This window comes from Megalobrama amblycephala, linkage group LG16 (genome assembly GCF_018812025.1).
Source record: "Megalobrama amblycephala isolate DHTTF-2021 linkage group LG16, ASM1881202v1, whole genome shotgun sequence".
Taxonomy (NCBI): Eukaryota; Metazoa; Chordata; class Actinopteri; order Cypriniformes; family Xenocyprididae; genus Megalobrama; species Megalobrama amblycephala.
This window is the reverse complement of record NC_063059.1, coordinates 26,235,158-26,248,261: the sequence shown is the minus strand read 5'-3', so window position 1 is coordinate 26,248,261 and position 13,104 is coordinate 26,235,158. Positions and strand designations below refer to the sequence as shown.

The 13,104-nt window shown below is 38.1% G+C and overlaps 1 long non-coding RNA gene across 1 annotated transcript in view; it reads right to left on the bottom strand.

The window, feature by feature from the left end:
• Window positions 1-321: 321 nt before the first annotated feature.
• The window catches only part of LOC125249719, a 37,124-nt gene continuing 24,341 nt past the window's right edge, over window positions 322-13,104 (bottom strand). Inside the window, exon 3 of the long non-coding RNA XR_007180612.1 lies at window positions 322-1,089. This is a non-coding gene — a long non-coding RNA (uncharacterized LOC125249719). The remainder of the gene's footprint in view (window positions 1,090-13,104) is intronic.

Below are 13,104 nucleotides of genomic sequence, written 5' to 3'. Positions count from 1 at the left end.
TTAAAAACAGGCATTCATAAAAGAGTTATAAGATATGAACCAAACCAATCAGCTACAAGGTGAATGTAGCATTTTTACATTACAACTTTTTGATTTTAAGCAATGAAGTATTTGGAAACCTATAAAAAAAGATGAAGGTACAAGATTGTGTACTTAACGTCTTTAATGAAGGAAAGAACTACAAACCCAAAAAGTGAAGGAGTGTTATAAAAAATGTATTGATTTAAAGATGATTATAGCCTACAATATATATTTTACATTTGTTGCAAATATGCATATTATGCATACAAATATTTAAGTAGTTTGAGAGTGTAGAGAAAATGGCTTCATTTGCAGTGCTTTATGGGAGTGGGTGGGTGCTAAAGAGTTATTTTGATGTGATTTACTTTGATTATCTGATTGGCAGACATTTTTGTGCAAAATCATGGGTAAATGTAGTTTTTCAACAGGATTTCCACTGTTAAACATGATTTTTTTAAGAAAGAAAAAAATAATGCGGGTTGATGGCTTCAACTGTCTTTAATGATTTATAAGTTACTGTTAAAAAAATCTATTCCCCTATGGAGAAAATGAATGGGATTTTTACTTCCAGAACCCAACTATTGTACCCTACGGCATTGACAGAAATAGAAGCCCTGCCTTACAGTGAAAAGAACCAATTGCCTGTTTGTTTACTCTAGAACGAGCGCATGCATTTTTTTTTTTTTTTATGATTTGAGCTTAATGTTGTGCTGAAACAGAAATAGCAACAGATCATTTCTTCTGTATTTTGTTATATGTCCAAGTGTAACGGATTCTAAAAAAATTTGATTAAAAGTTTGATATCTGTCAAAGGAGAATCTCTCCTTCTTCCTTGTCTTTGTTTCTATCTCACTCTCACTGTTATTGTCCTCTCTACACAATGGTGCAGGACAGGGCTTGCTGTTGTGTCCCGCAGCGTACAGTGGGGTGTTAGCAGGCTGGATGGCACGAGCGTGCTGATCAAGTGCCAGCAGGTCAGAGGTAGACACTGGCACTGTCTTGGCACGGCGCCCCATGCCCTGTCTAACCATATCAGCCACGCCACCGCTCAAATGCCCAGCATCAGCCCTGCTGGCACAGAGGGAGAAAGTCACACAATGCCAAGGGCACTCTGAGAGAGAGGAGCCACAACCCAACATGAACATACACAAAAACAATCACACACACTCTCATACTCTTAAAACATAGTAATGTTTAACAGTACAGATATTACCCAACTGTTTTCAAAAAACCTCCAAAAAGATCTGCGTTAAAAAGGTTATAGACCTTGTAGGTTACTGAGTCAGAGTACAAGGCATATTTAATTTAACGCTGTAATGGCCACTACACAGTATGTACAGTCATTATGTTAATATGATAATGTCAATATGGGCTTTATCCATGAAACAATCAGAATACATTTTGTAAAACAATCTGTTCATACAGTACATTTTTGTAAAAAATAAATAAATAAATAAATAAAAAAATACGAATGGTTTACATGATTAATGAGAAAGGCCCAATATGTTCAACATTGAGTAATAAAACTACAGATTATACATTTTTATTATTGTATTGTACTATGTCTACTTTTTAAAGTTGGCCCTATTATGCCTTTTTAAGGTCCCTAATATTGTTTTGGGAGTCCCCTACAACAGGTTTACATGCATGCAAGGTCAAAAAACACTTTTGTTTTCTCTTAATATACATTTAATTTCACCTGATTTTTTCTTTCTTTTGTAAATGATTCGTTTGAAGCAGTTCAGAGAATCAGTCTCTCTAAACCCCTTTCCGTGAGCCTACACTGCTCTGATTGGTCAGATGGCTCAGTCCTTTGTGACTGGTCTACTGCACGCACCGCTCGCCCATTGCTATAACTGAATGACAGCGATCAATTCGCAAGACATTGTATACAGTGTATAGACAGAAAAGATAGCATCAATTTTACAGTATCAATTTGAGCCTGAGTCCTACGATGAAACGTCTAAAGTAGTCGATCAACCAGAAACTGATTCATGAATCATGACTGGAGTAGGACGGTTCTATATGGTAAGTGTCACCTTAGTTATTTATAAGACATGATAGCAGGCAGCGTCACTGTTATACTTTATGTAGGTGCACCTGTGGGAAGTGTATCAGAATGCCAAGCGAAGCTGAAAACCTCTAAACATTTAGGCCAGATGTGTACACAGACTTTTTCATCATAACTATTAACAAAGTAAAAAATGGCTATATTTAGGATTCCTTGCAGCCTTTAGCCACTGCTTGCAACATGTTGGATCCTTCACTGCAACCCAAAGTAACTCACTCCCACTAAACGTTTACTCTTTGAATTCTTGCACCCAGGAGCAATACTAATAAGTACAATAATAATTCAACACCACTGTGACTAAAAGTATGCTAAGAAGTATTTCCTACTAAAGCAAGGCAGTATTTGTCTCTGGTTAGGGTTGGGTATCTATAGCTGGTGGGAGTGGCCTTGGATGGCAACATGCCCAGTGCTTTATGGGTGTTGAAGTTTTCCTTCCTATCTGGCAAAAGGGAACAACAGACTTGTTTCTGTTTTCTCTAGTCAGGTAGCAAAGATTTCAAAAATCTTTCTACTGGATAGGTAGCCAGGTTTTATTGAAAGTCCATTTTGCCAGTGGTGAGGTACCTCTTTAAATATTTTTTTTTTAATCTTCATGTTTAAATATTTCCACTGGAAACACTTCTGTTCCTCAACTTTCAGTCTCATTTTGATTAACAAAAAAAGTAAAATATTTTAAGCAAATAATAAAAAAAATAGAGTGGGTTCAAGCCTCTGCTCTTCTTTGATCCTCTGCTCTGTAAAGTATACTTTGGGGAAAGAAAGTTTCAACAATACACAATAAGCCTGTGACCCCAGAGCAGCCGCTGGGTTATCTGGGTTATGTCGAATTTGTGCGTGTGTCTGCATATCAAACTCTGTGGCCCGGTAACAAAAGCTGAGTACAGTCCACACACACAGTATTCCTTTCCAGACCTGTCCTCATTCTGAACCCATGCTGAGCTGGTCGAATAGCCACCCGAATAAAAGCTCCGGCGCAAGATGAAGTCTCCGGCCAGCCTGGGCTTTGTCATGCACACAATGGGGAGAAGACTGCACATCCCAGCCCACCGCAGCAGCCTCACCATTCAGCACGGCCACCACACGCACTTCTATTAGGGCCCGCAAATTGAAATTTACATGTTATTGCATCCTGGCATGCAGCGATTTGCGATGTGTCATCTAATTTTAAATCGAGCCGCGTTAATTCACCATGGGGGAAAGAGAAGACGGGAGGTGGCAGCGGGGTGTAGTGAAGACTGTATGGGGAGGGGGGTTGAGACTGAAGAGAAAGGAAAAAAAATCTCTGCCTCAGCAAAAGTTTTCATTAAAATTTTAGACAAATGATCTCTGTGTCCTTCTCCCAAGCTGCCTGGGGCGTCATGCTATTTCTATGCAAATAACAACCTCACGCCTTCCTCCTATCATTTCTACTGGTGCTGCTGTAACATGACCTGAGAGAGAGAAAGAGAGAGAGAGAGGGAGAGGGAGAGAGAGAGAGAGAGAGAGAGAGAGAGAGTGACTACACAGGAAAGGAAAGCGAGCAAGACGGAGGGAGAGATATGTTGAAAGCAAGAGCAAGCGAGACAGAGAGTGAGATAGAACAGGAGAAAAAGAGTGACAGAGAGTGAGCGTAGCAGGGCACATGAGAGAAATGAAGTGGGTGAGAGAGAGAGAAAGCAAGCATGGGGAGGATTCACTGAGGTGTGAAAATATATAACACTAAGAGTGTGAGAGAGAGACAAGAACAACACAAAGACACTGGGATAATTTGTTTCTCTCTGCCTCCCCTTTAATATATTACAGCCCTCCTCCAGCAGGCTGGTTCAGAGACTACTGCTGTTTAACCACTCACACTTTCAACCCCATCAGCCTCCATCTCCCCCACTGCAGTAATTACACACACACATACACACACATATATGCGCACAAATCAAACAAATTTGTTTCCTCCTTGTTGTTGTTGTTGTTAAAGGCAACTAAAGACTGAGTATTGCACATTCTACTCAGCCAAATGGAAACTCTTAGCTGCACCAATAAAACAGCGTAAATTTTTTCTTCAATGGCACTTTTCAGAGGTTCCAACCTCAAGTTTCTATATTGTCTATAGCGAAACTAAAGAAATAAGGGTAGGACTTTATTTTACAGTCCTGTTCCTCATGTACACACAATGTACTTATTACAGTAATTACAATAACTGGTACTAACCCTGAACCTACACATAAACCTAACCTTAACCCCTGTAGTAACTTTATATTACCCTGTATTTTCTTAGGTAAGTATACCTAAGTACATGTACGGTAAAATAAAGTGCAACCGAAATAAGCTTACATGATAACATTTATACAGCATATAGGCTTTAAGTTGCATTAACAAATACATGATTGTATTTTGAGAGAAATTAAAAAAAAAAAAAAAGATTTTTGAGTCGATTTTTCACTTGATAGCCTCATGTGAAACTCTCCAACGCATCGAGCAATTGTGCATCGGGTGACCAGAGTTCGAATCCTTTCTCATGGTCCTTTCCCGACCATGTTTATTAATAGACAGTAAGGTAGTTAAGTTTAGGCATTGGGTAGGATTAAGTGATGTAGAATATGGTCATGCAGAATAAGGCATTGATATGTGCTTAATAAGTACAAATAAATACCCAATATTCTAGTAATATGCAAGCTAATAAGCAACTAGTTAAAAGCCCCTAAAATAAAGAACCGAAATTAACTAATAATCAGCTAATATCCTAGAAATACACATGCTAATAAACAACTAGTTAATAGGGAGAATTGGACCCTAAACTAAAGTTTTACCAGCTAAATGGACTAGTACCATATGGGTTAAGAAAGTAATATTCACAAGTATTAAAGCAATGACATTATTACAGTACTTCAATGTGCATTTGTATAGTCTCATCATTTACTCATGTTGTTTCAAAGCTGTATGACGTTCTCTTTTCTATGAAAAATAAAAGATCAAAATATTAAAAGATGAATATAAATGTGGCAAGAAGGTAAAAAAAAACAGAAAAAGTTAGACAATTGTCCAGACAATAAAGGTTAACGCTGTCCAAAGCTGTTCCACAGAAGAAAGTCACAGTGTGTTGGAACTACATAAATGAAAGAATTTAAATTTTTGGATGAACTATCATTTAAATACAAGCTAATTACAATTACTATAGAGTAAATAAACATTTTGACATGTTTACAATATGAAATAAGACATGATTTAGTGCCTTTGTGAAGTTTTTTTTTTTTTTTTTACATATATTTGTTGAAGTAAAATTTTTGGATTTCCATTATTTAGTATGTTTATTAAGCCATTTTTTTTTTAGGTTTCAGTATCATTAAGTGGACATTTGGTACCTCCACACACTCTACATTGTTAAAAGCAAACTGTAAACCAGTTAGTCAAAACAGTAGCCTGATTAGCGGCTAATTGCAGCTGGCTCCATATGGAGGAAAAGGAGCACAGACAAACAGGACTTGCACAGGCAGGGTCAAGTCCAAACACTACAGTACCGAGGACAGCTCATGACATGACTTTAGTTATGATCAATCTGTGTGCAAGGCGTAAACAGAAGACCTGCAAATACCCCCCATAGCCAGTACCATGTCACCCTGTCACCTGTCTCGCACACACAGTCACATCCAGCCCCTCCTTTAAGATTCATTGGGGCCAAGGCGACGGCACTCAATCCATCTGCTCCACATTGTCATTTGCATTTCATGCCTCCCGGCTTTTTTTGAAGTGGCAATACTTTGATGCAGTCAGAGGGACACATTATCATTATTTCAATTTCCGTGGCGACACAACGCAGCATTGTGGAAAGCAGCAGAGGGTCGGTGTGACACGGTTGCTGGTGTCTACAGATGCATTGAATGGCAATGGAATTTACACACACGCTCTTCGCTCCATCTGTGTGCCACAGTTCTGTACAAAACTGTGTGCTGTGTGTTATGTCTGCAGGCCAGTGTGAGCAAATATGCAGAATTTGAAGAACAAGAGAGAAAAATAAAACTAAATATTACTCAGGTATTTGTTTAATGCAGAAATATAATCCACTCAACACTCTCATGGCAATTTGTAACTATTTTATGTTTTAGCAAATTAGTGACTTATCTCATTTATGCATTTTCGTATGATCTGCTTATTCCCCACGGACGGTTAAGTTTAAAGGTGCCCTAGAATGTTTTTTCACAAGATGTAATATAAGTCTAAGGTGTCCCCTGAATGTGTCTGAAGTTTCAGCTCAAAATACCCCATATATTTTTTTAAATGAATTTTTTTAACTGCCTATTTTGGGGCATCATTAAATATGCGCAGATTCAGGCTGCGGCCCCTTTAAATACTCACGCTCCCTGCCCCTGAGCTCGTGACTATAAAACAGTGCATAAACAAAGTTCACACATCTAATATAACCCTCAAATGGATCTTTACAAAATGTTCATCATGCATGCTGCATGCATGCGTCGGATTATGTGAGTATAGTATTTATTTGGATGTTTACATTTGATTCTGAATGAGTTTGAGGCTGTGCTCCGTGGTTAAAGCTAACATTACACACTGTTGGAGAGATTTATAAAAAATGAAGATGTGTTTGTGCATTATACAGACTGCAAGTGTTTAAAAATGAAAATAGCGACGGCTCCGTGAATATAGTAATAAACGATAGTTACTTTAACCACATTTAACAGTACATTAGCAACATGCTAACGAAACATTTAGAAAGACAATTTACAAATATCACAAAAAATATCATGATATCATGGATCATGTCAATTATTCTTGCTCCATCTGCCATTTTTCGCTGTTGTCCTTGCTTGCTTACCTAGTCTGATGATTCAGCTGTGCACAGATACAGACGTTAATACTGACTGCCCTTGTCTAATGCCTTGAACATGGACTGGCATATGCAAATATTGGGGGCGTACATATTAATGATCCCGACTGTTATGTAACAGTTGGTGTTATGTTGAGATTTGCCTGTTCTTCGAAGGTCTTTTAAACAAATGAGATTTACATAAGAAGGAGGAAACAATGGTGTTTGAGACTCACTGTATGTAATTTCCATGTACTGAACTATGTATTCAACTATGCCAAGGTAAATTCAATTTTCAATTCGAGGGCACCTTTAATGCCTTTTTTTTCTGAAAATCTAAAAAAATAATTCTAAAATCTAAAATAGTAATGTTTTCTCATGAGATCAGGTTGGTGGATCAACCTGATCTCATGAGAAAACATTACTATATAGCATATGCCAGTTTATATATATATATATATATATATATATATATATATATATATATATATATATATATATATATATATATATATATATATATTAAACCAGTCCAAACTGATTTGCTGATATTCTTTGGTCAGGCTGGTTTGCTGGCTGGTTTTAGAGAGGGTTATGGGTGCTTTTCAGCTTGTCAGGATGGAAGCCCAGCTAGACCATCTTGGTCCATACCAAAGACCGATACCTCACGTGACGTAACTGACAGAATTTTCTGTGCACAGAGACACCGGCGGCAGCAGCAGAAACAATGTCAGCCTCAGAGGTGTGGAAATACTTCCAAATTAATGATGACAACACACACATTGCAAACTGCATGCTTTCAATCACATTTCGTTATCGATTAGTGAAGGGGGGATAGGCGAAATCTCGCTGAATGACACAGACCAGAAGAGCTCTCTCGCACGCACTCTCTCTCTTTCTTGCGCACAATCCCAGTTCTCTCAGACAGCGCGCGATCAGTTCTCCTTGCGCCTGAATGGTCAAATGCACACATAGTTGTCAAAATGTCCATCGTGTGGAGTATCTCGCGTAAATACAGTCGGTTATGGCTTAAGTGGACGTAAACATTGGGGTGAAAACAGGATATGTGTCAGTATCCATGGATTCGGTCTTAAAGGGACCGTAGCTTATATTTGTCATTAATGTTAATAAAACAACTAAATATGTTAAATAAATGTATACATGGTAAATAAACCTACTGTATCTGAAAAACAAGTTTATTTACAAGCACATAAAAATTATGTGAGAGAGAGAGAGAAAAATTAATAAATGTATAGGCATTGGTATTGGCGAGTACTAGAAAAAAAGTATCGGTACTCGAATTCGGTCCTTAAAAAATGGTATTGGTGCATCCCTAGTTTGTTTGGGTTTTTTTAGAAGGGGTGATATTCTCTATCAAAAGAGCTTTTCATAAGTTAACACCGTGCTAAACTAGTAAACTAAGCTTGTAACTTGCTAACCGAAGGCTAACTGAAAAAAAAACAAAAAACAAAGAATGGGATATATTTGGTTGAATATAATGTGATCAAAGTTTGAAATTAACACCCGCCAAACCTCCAAAAGTGGGTGAAATTCATCTGTGGCGTGTAACAAATATGAACTCAATATCCAATTTGGCAGAGTATGATTAATAAATTAAGTCCTTCAACCAGAAGCCTCCAGCATTAGCAAAACAAAGGGTAAAGAGGTTCACACACTGGACGAGAAGCGTCACGTCTTTGACATTTGAATACATTGTTTTCTATGAGTGTACACACACCACTGGCACCACATCTGTTGGTGGCACCCAATTACGACTCGGAAGGCTGTTCAAAATCCAGAATGACATGTTTGATGTGAGATATCTGAGAGATGCCTGAAAAACACAAAGAAAGGGAAATATTTGGATGTACCAAACCTAATATGTGATATATGACAATTTAAAAGACGTTAATTAACTGGTCAATTTTCATGATAAGGAATAAATGCAAAATTATTTTTTGATTTGGGCACAGAATAGAGTACTCATAAAAAGTTCTCTCGGTTTCAATTGAGATAGGTCTTGGCATGAGGATATGATCTTGCACAACACAGGCACAAGTAACTACTGGCACCATAGCGGCTACCCATCCCATTTTCAGTAGAATCTGCTCAGCCAGAGCCTTCTACACATCTGTACCATCTTAAACCTGCTCCAGTGCCAGGGATAGAAAAGAGCTGTCAAAGTGATTAAAAGGTTTCTTAGGGCTGATTAGCAGGAAAAGATGGCAAGAACATTGGGATCTGCTGATATCGCTCACCCTGTTTGCTCCTCAGCTTCTACACTGAGTTTGGTGCTGACACTCACTAAAAGGAGACACAGGTACTTGAATTCTGAAGGAGAGACTGCAGGAGGGGGCAGGCATAATAGGACAGACGAGGAGCTTCTTGCCAAAGCAATGTATCAGGGGCACTCAGTGTCTTCCTCCCTGCATAAATCCACTCTTCTGAGATAAGCCTCGGCAACCTGCTGCACTCCGCCCACCCTATGTGAAGGCTTTGCCACCTTGCCAGGGTTCAGAGGGCATCTGGGCAGCTTCCAGGTGCAAAGCAGCTGACTGGCTGCAGGATAGAATCTGCCACCCCTGTCCACCAATGTAATTTGAAAAATGAACAATAGCAGCACTACTGTAGGTACCACTGCAGGAGAAGAGGAGGCTGAACTAATTCTTACTCAACTCAAGAAGGAAAGATCCAGGAGAAGTCCAGAACACTTTCCAACAGATTCCTTATTGAGTCTCTCCTCTCTAAAAGGGTTAGTTTACCCAAAAATGAAAATTAGTCACCATTTAATCACCCTCATGTCATTCCAAAATCTGTACAACTTTCTTGTGTGAAACACAATGTATACAGAAGATGTGTATATATATATATATATATATACACTGGAAGTCAGTGTGGTCCAATGATGTTTTTGACATTACTATCTTAAATTACATGGACTACAACAGTTGAGACATTATTCAGAATATCTTTTGAGTTCTAAAGAAAAAGGGAAATTCTAATTTGTCTAATTTGTCTAAAAAGTCTAATTTGTCATTTTTTTTTGTTTCGTTTTTGGTATTTGACAAGCAAAATCAGCCTGTCAATCAGTATGTCATTAAGAAAGAGGACAGGAAATGATGGTGCAGAGGAAAGTGGAATCAAATAATGTTGCAAGCTAGTTTCGAACTTGTGTTGCCCACAAGAGCACCAAGGCTCAGTGTGTCAGGTCATGTGGACTAACTGTTAGACTACGGCTCTATCTGTCACGCTCTGGCTTGATTTGATTATTCACAACAATGAGGCTTGATGCAGATGAACAATGAAATAACATTTAATAAACACTAGGAACCAAAAAGAGATGCATACCAGCACAAAACGCTAAACAAGACAAAGAACAGAAGACAACTGAGGGTTTAAATACACAGTGGCAATGAGGAACAGGTGAGACTCTAATTAATTAAACAATGAAAAACTATGACAACCAAGAAAACAGGAACTAAACAGGAAAAGGGAAACTAGGCAAAACATAACAGAAAGAACTTGAAACTAAGAATCCCAAAGCCGTGACAGTAACTTGCGTGTTGATATAATCTGCATGTCATCTTAAAGTTTTAGATCCAGTCACTGTTACATCGGTGCTGCTTTAAAGTCTCAATTTTTATTTCAGGAGTTTTTAAAGGTCACCTATTATGCTAAATCCACTTTTACAAGGTGTTTGGATGTGTGTTAGCAGTGTGTGTACACAATAGCCTCCATAGCCAGCAATGACATTTCCTCTCTCAAGATCTATTAATGTACTAAAAACATATTTAAATCAGTTCATGTGATTACAGTGGTTCAATATTAATATTATAAAGCGACGAGAATATTTTTGGTGCGCCAAAAAAAAAAAAAAAAAAAAAAAAAAACGAATTATTTAGTGATGGCCGATTTCAAAACACTGCTTCAGGAAGCTTCGGAGCGTTATGAATCAGTGTGTCGAATCTGCAATCTGAATCTGAAAGTCACGTGATTTCAGCAGTTTGACACGCAACCTGAATCATGATTCGATACACTGATTAGTTTTATTTTTGAAGGGAATGCACCACATATATACATACGATTTCTGTACCGTTGCCTGCTATTTACGTTCACAGATATAACTGTTTATGTGAACTGTGTGTGTTTTTGACAGAAACCTGTGTATTTAACCTGTTTAAACATAACAAAAAATGTGAAAGAAACGTTACTCACGAGACTTGACGTCTGACAGCCAGCTATCTGTGTGCGTGTGCGTGTGCTTCAGTGCGCTCAGAAAACGATCCATTAGAAGTTTAAACTGATATAGCTTTAAAATGCGTGGAAATAATAAACTTTAATGACGAAAGAAGAACTATGCTATCCGTGAGAGGGTTCGCGATATAGACGATAATCAAAACCAAGCAGATGTCTTGTTAGTATTTGGCAGAAGAGAATCCGACTGAGGCAGGAAGTGTGATCGTAGAGAGGGGGCGGGGCACAGCAGCTCATTTGCATTTAAAGGTACATGCAGGAAAACAGCCTGTTCTTGACTGTAGTCTCAAATGGGTATTTACAACATGGATTTATAAATAATCTGTGAGGTATTTTAAGATGAAACTTCACAGTCACAGTCTGGGGACACCTGAGACTTAAATTACATCTTAAAAAATGGCCATAATATGGGACCTTTAAATCTGGGGATGGAAAAACAGGAATCAGAATATTGCTTAATGTTCCACATGCTTGCGCTTTTAGACCAGTTTGCAATCACCAAAGAGCCCACATTTATGCCGAGTGATTTTTTTTTTTTTATCTACTGCTGATAAATAATAACTATTTTGTGTAATATATGGTGTTTATATCATCGAGTGGTACCTGTAAACTTGCATTTTGACCAGGAAAGTTTTCTATATTTTCATTTTCTTTTATTTTTAAGTTGTAAATGTTGTAAACATTAAATGTTATCGACAAGATACATTTTGAGATAAATAATTGTCAGGAAGCTAATTTTTTTTTAGGGGGTCTACCATAATGCTGTAGCCCAGGGGCCTTTGGTTATCTTAAGGTGCCCCTGACCAGGAACGATACAGAGAAACACCAGCAAGAAACATTAACACCAGACAAAGAACACATAACAATTGAGGGTTTAAATACACAGTGGCAATGAGGGATAGATGAAGCTCTAATCAATAACTATGACAACCAAGGAAACAGGAACTAAACAGGAAAAGGAAAACTAGGCGAAACAGAACAGCAAGATGAGACTGCAAACTAAGAGTCCCAAAATACCAAAAGTGTGACACTAACAACATTTTTTATATATATTAAATCTTCATCTCTATATTTTAATGCAAAAATAAAGACAGCATGTGCATGAATTAAGGTTGAAGCACAAACAAATAATAAAAATAACATTTTATGCCAACAAGTTTCCTATTATATCGGCCTGGCCATCAATCAACTGAGATACAGAGGTAAGCTGTTATTTATTATAACTGTCTCGATCCATTAAAGTGCACAGGATTAACCTTCTGCCTTCCCCTCTCACTTTCTGGGGTTAATGTTAATGATGGCCATAAAGAGACGTCCTCTGTTCAATTCTACATTACTTTGCTCTGGGTCTGCAGAATACATTATAGTAAATACAGCTGTGTGTGTCCAGACATAGTGGCAACAGCAATCACCATCAGAGAGAGAAGATGCACTGCTAAACATTAACATACGCTTGTAACATCCTCCAAATTTCAGCTCTCCGCCCAGACGTTGTATTACACCTGTACAGCCTCGCAATTTACCAGAAAATGAGAGCCGCTCGCATCAGTGGACAGACGCGTGCGAGAACGTGCAAGATTGCTCTCATGCACAAGGGACATTATTATGGCCGCCTGTATTTTTTTTGTGGCTCACGCCGCCAGATCTCATAGTCCAAAGGGTCTGTGTACTGAATGACTATAGAGATGGGCTCTGTGGTTTGTAAGATACAGGCTTTCTATTTTCAGAGGAAAAGTGCAGAGGGACTGATACAGCGCAGCACTAGGGAAGAAAAAGAGAGACACCTGTGGGTCAGTGTGCAGCACTGCACGAAGAGCGGCTTCTTTAGACCTGTTCATCGTTTCTCAGGTGAAGGATATAAACGGAATACACAAGTAATTTTTAAATGCATTCAGTTTTATTTATGAATAAAGTAACATATTGTGGATAAAAGTTTACACTTCATTTAACACCCAAAATGTTTTAC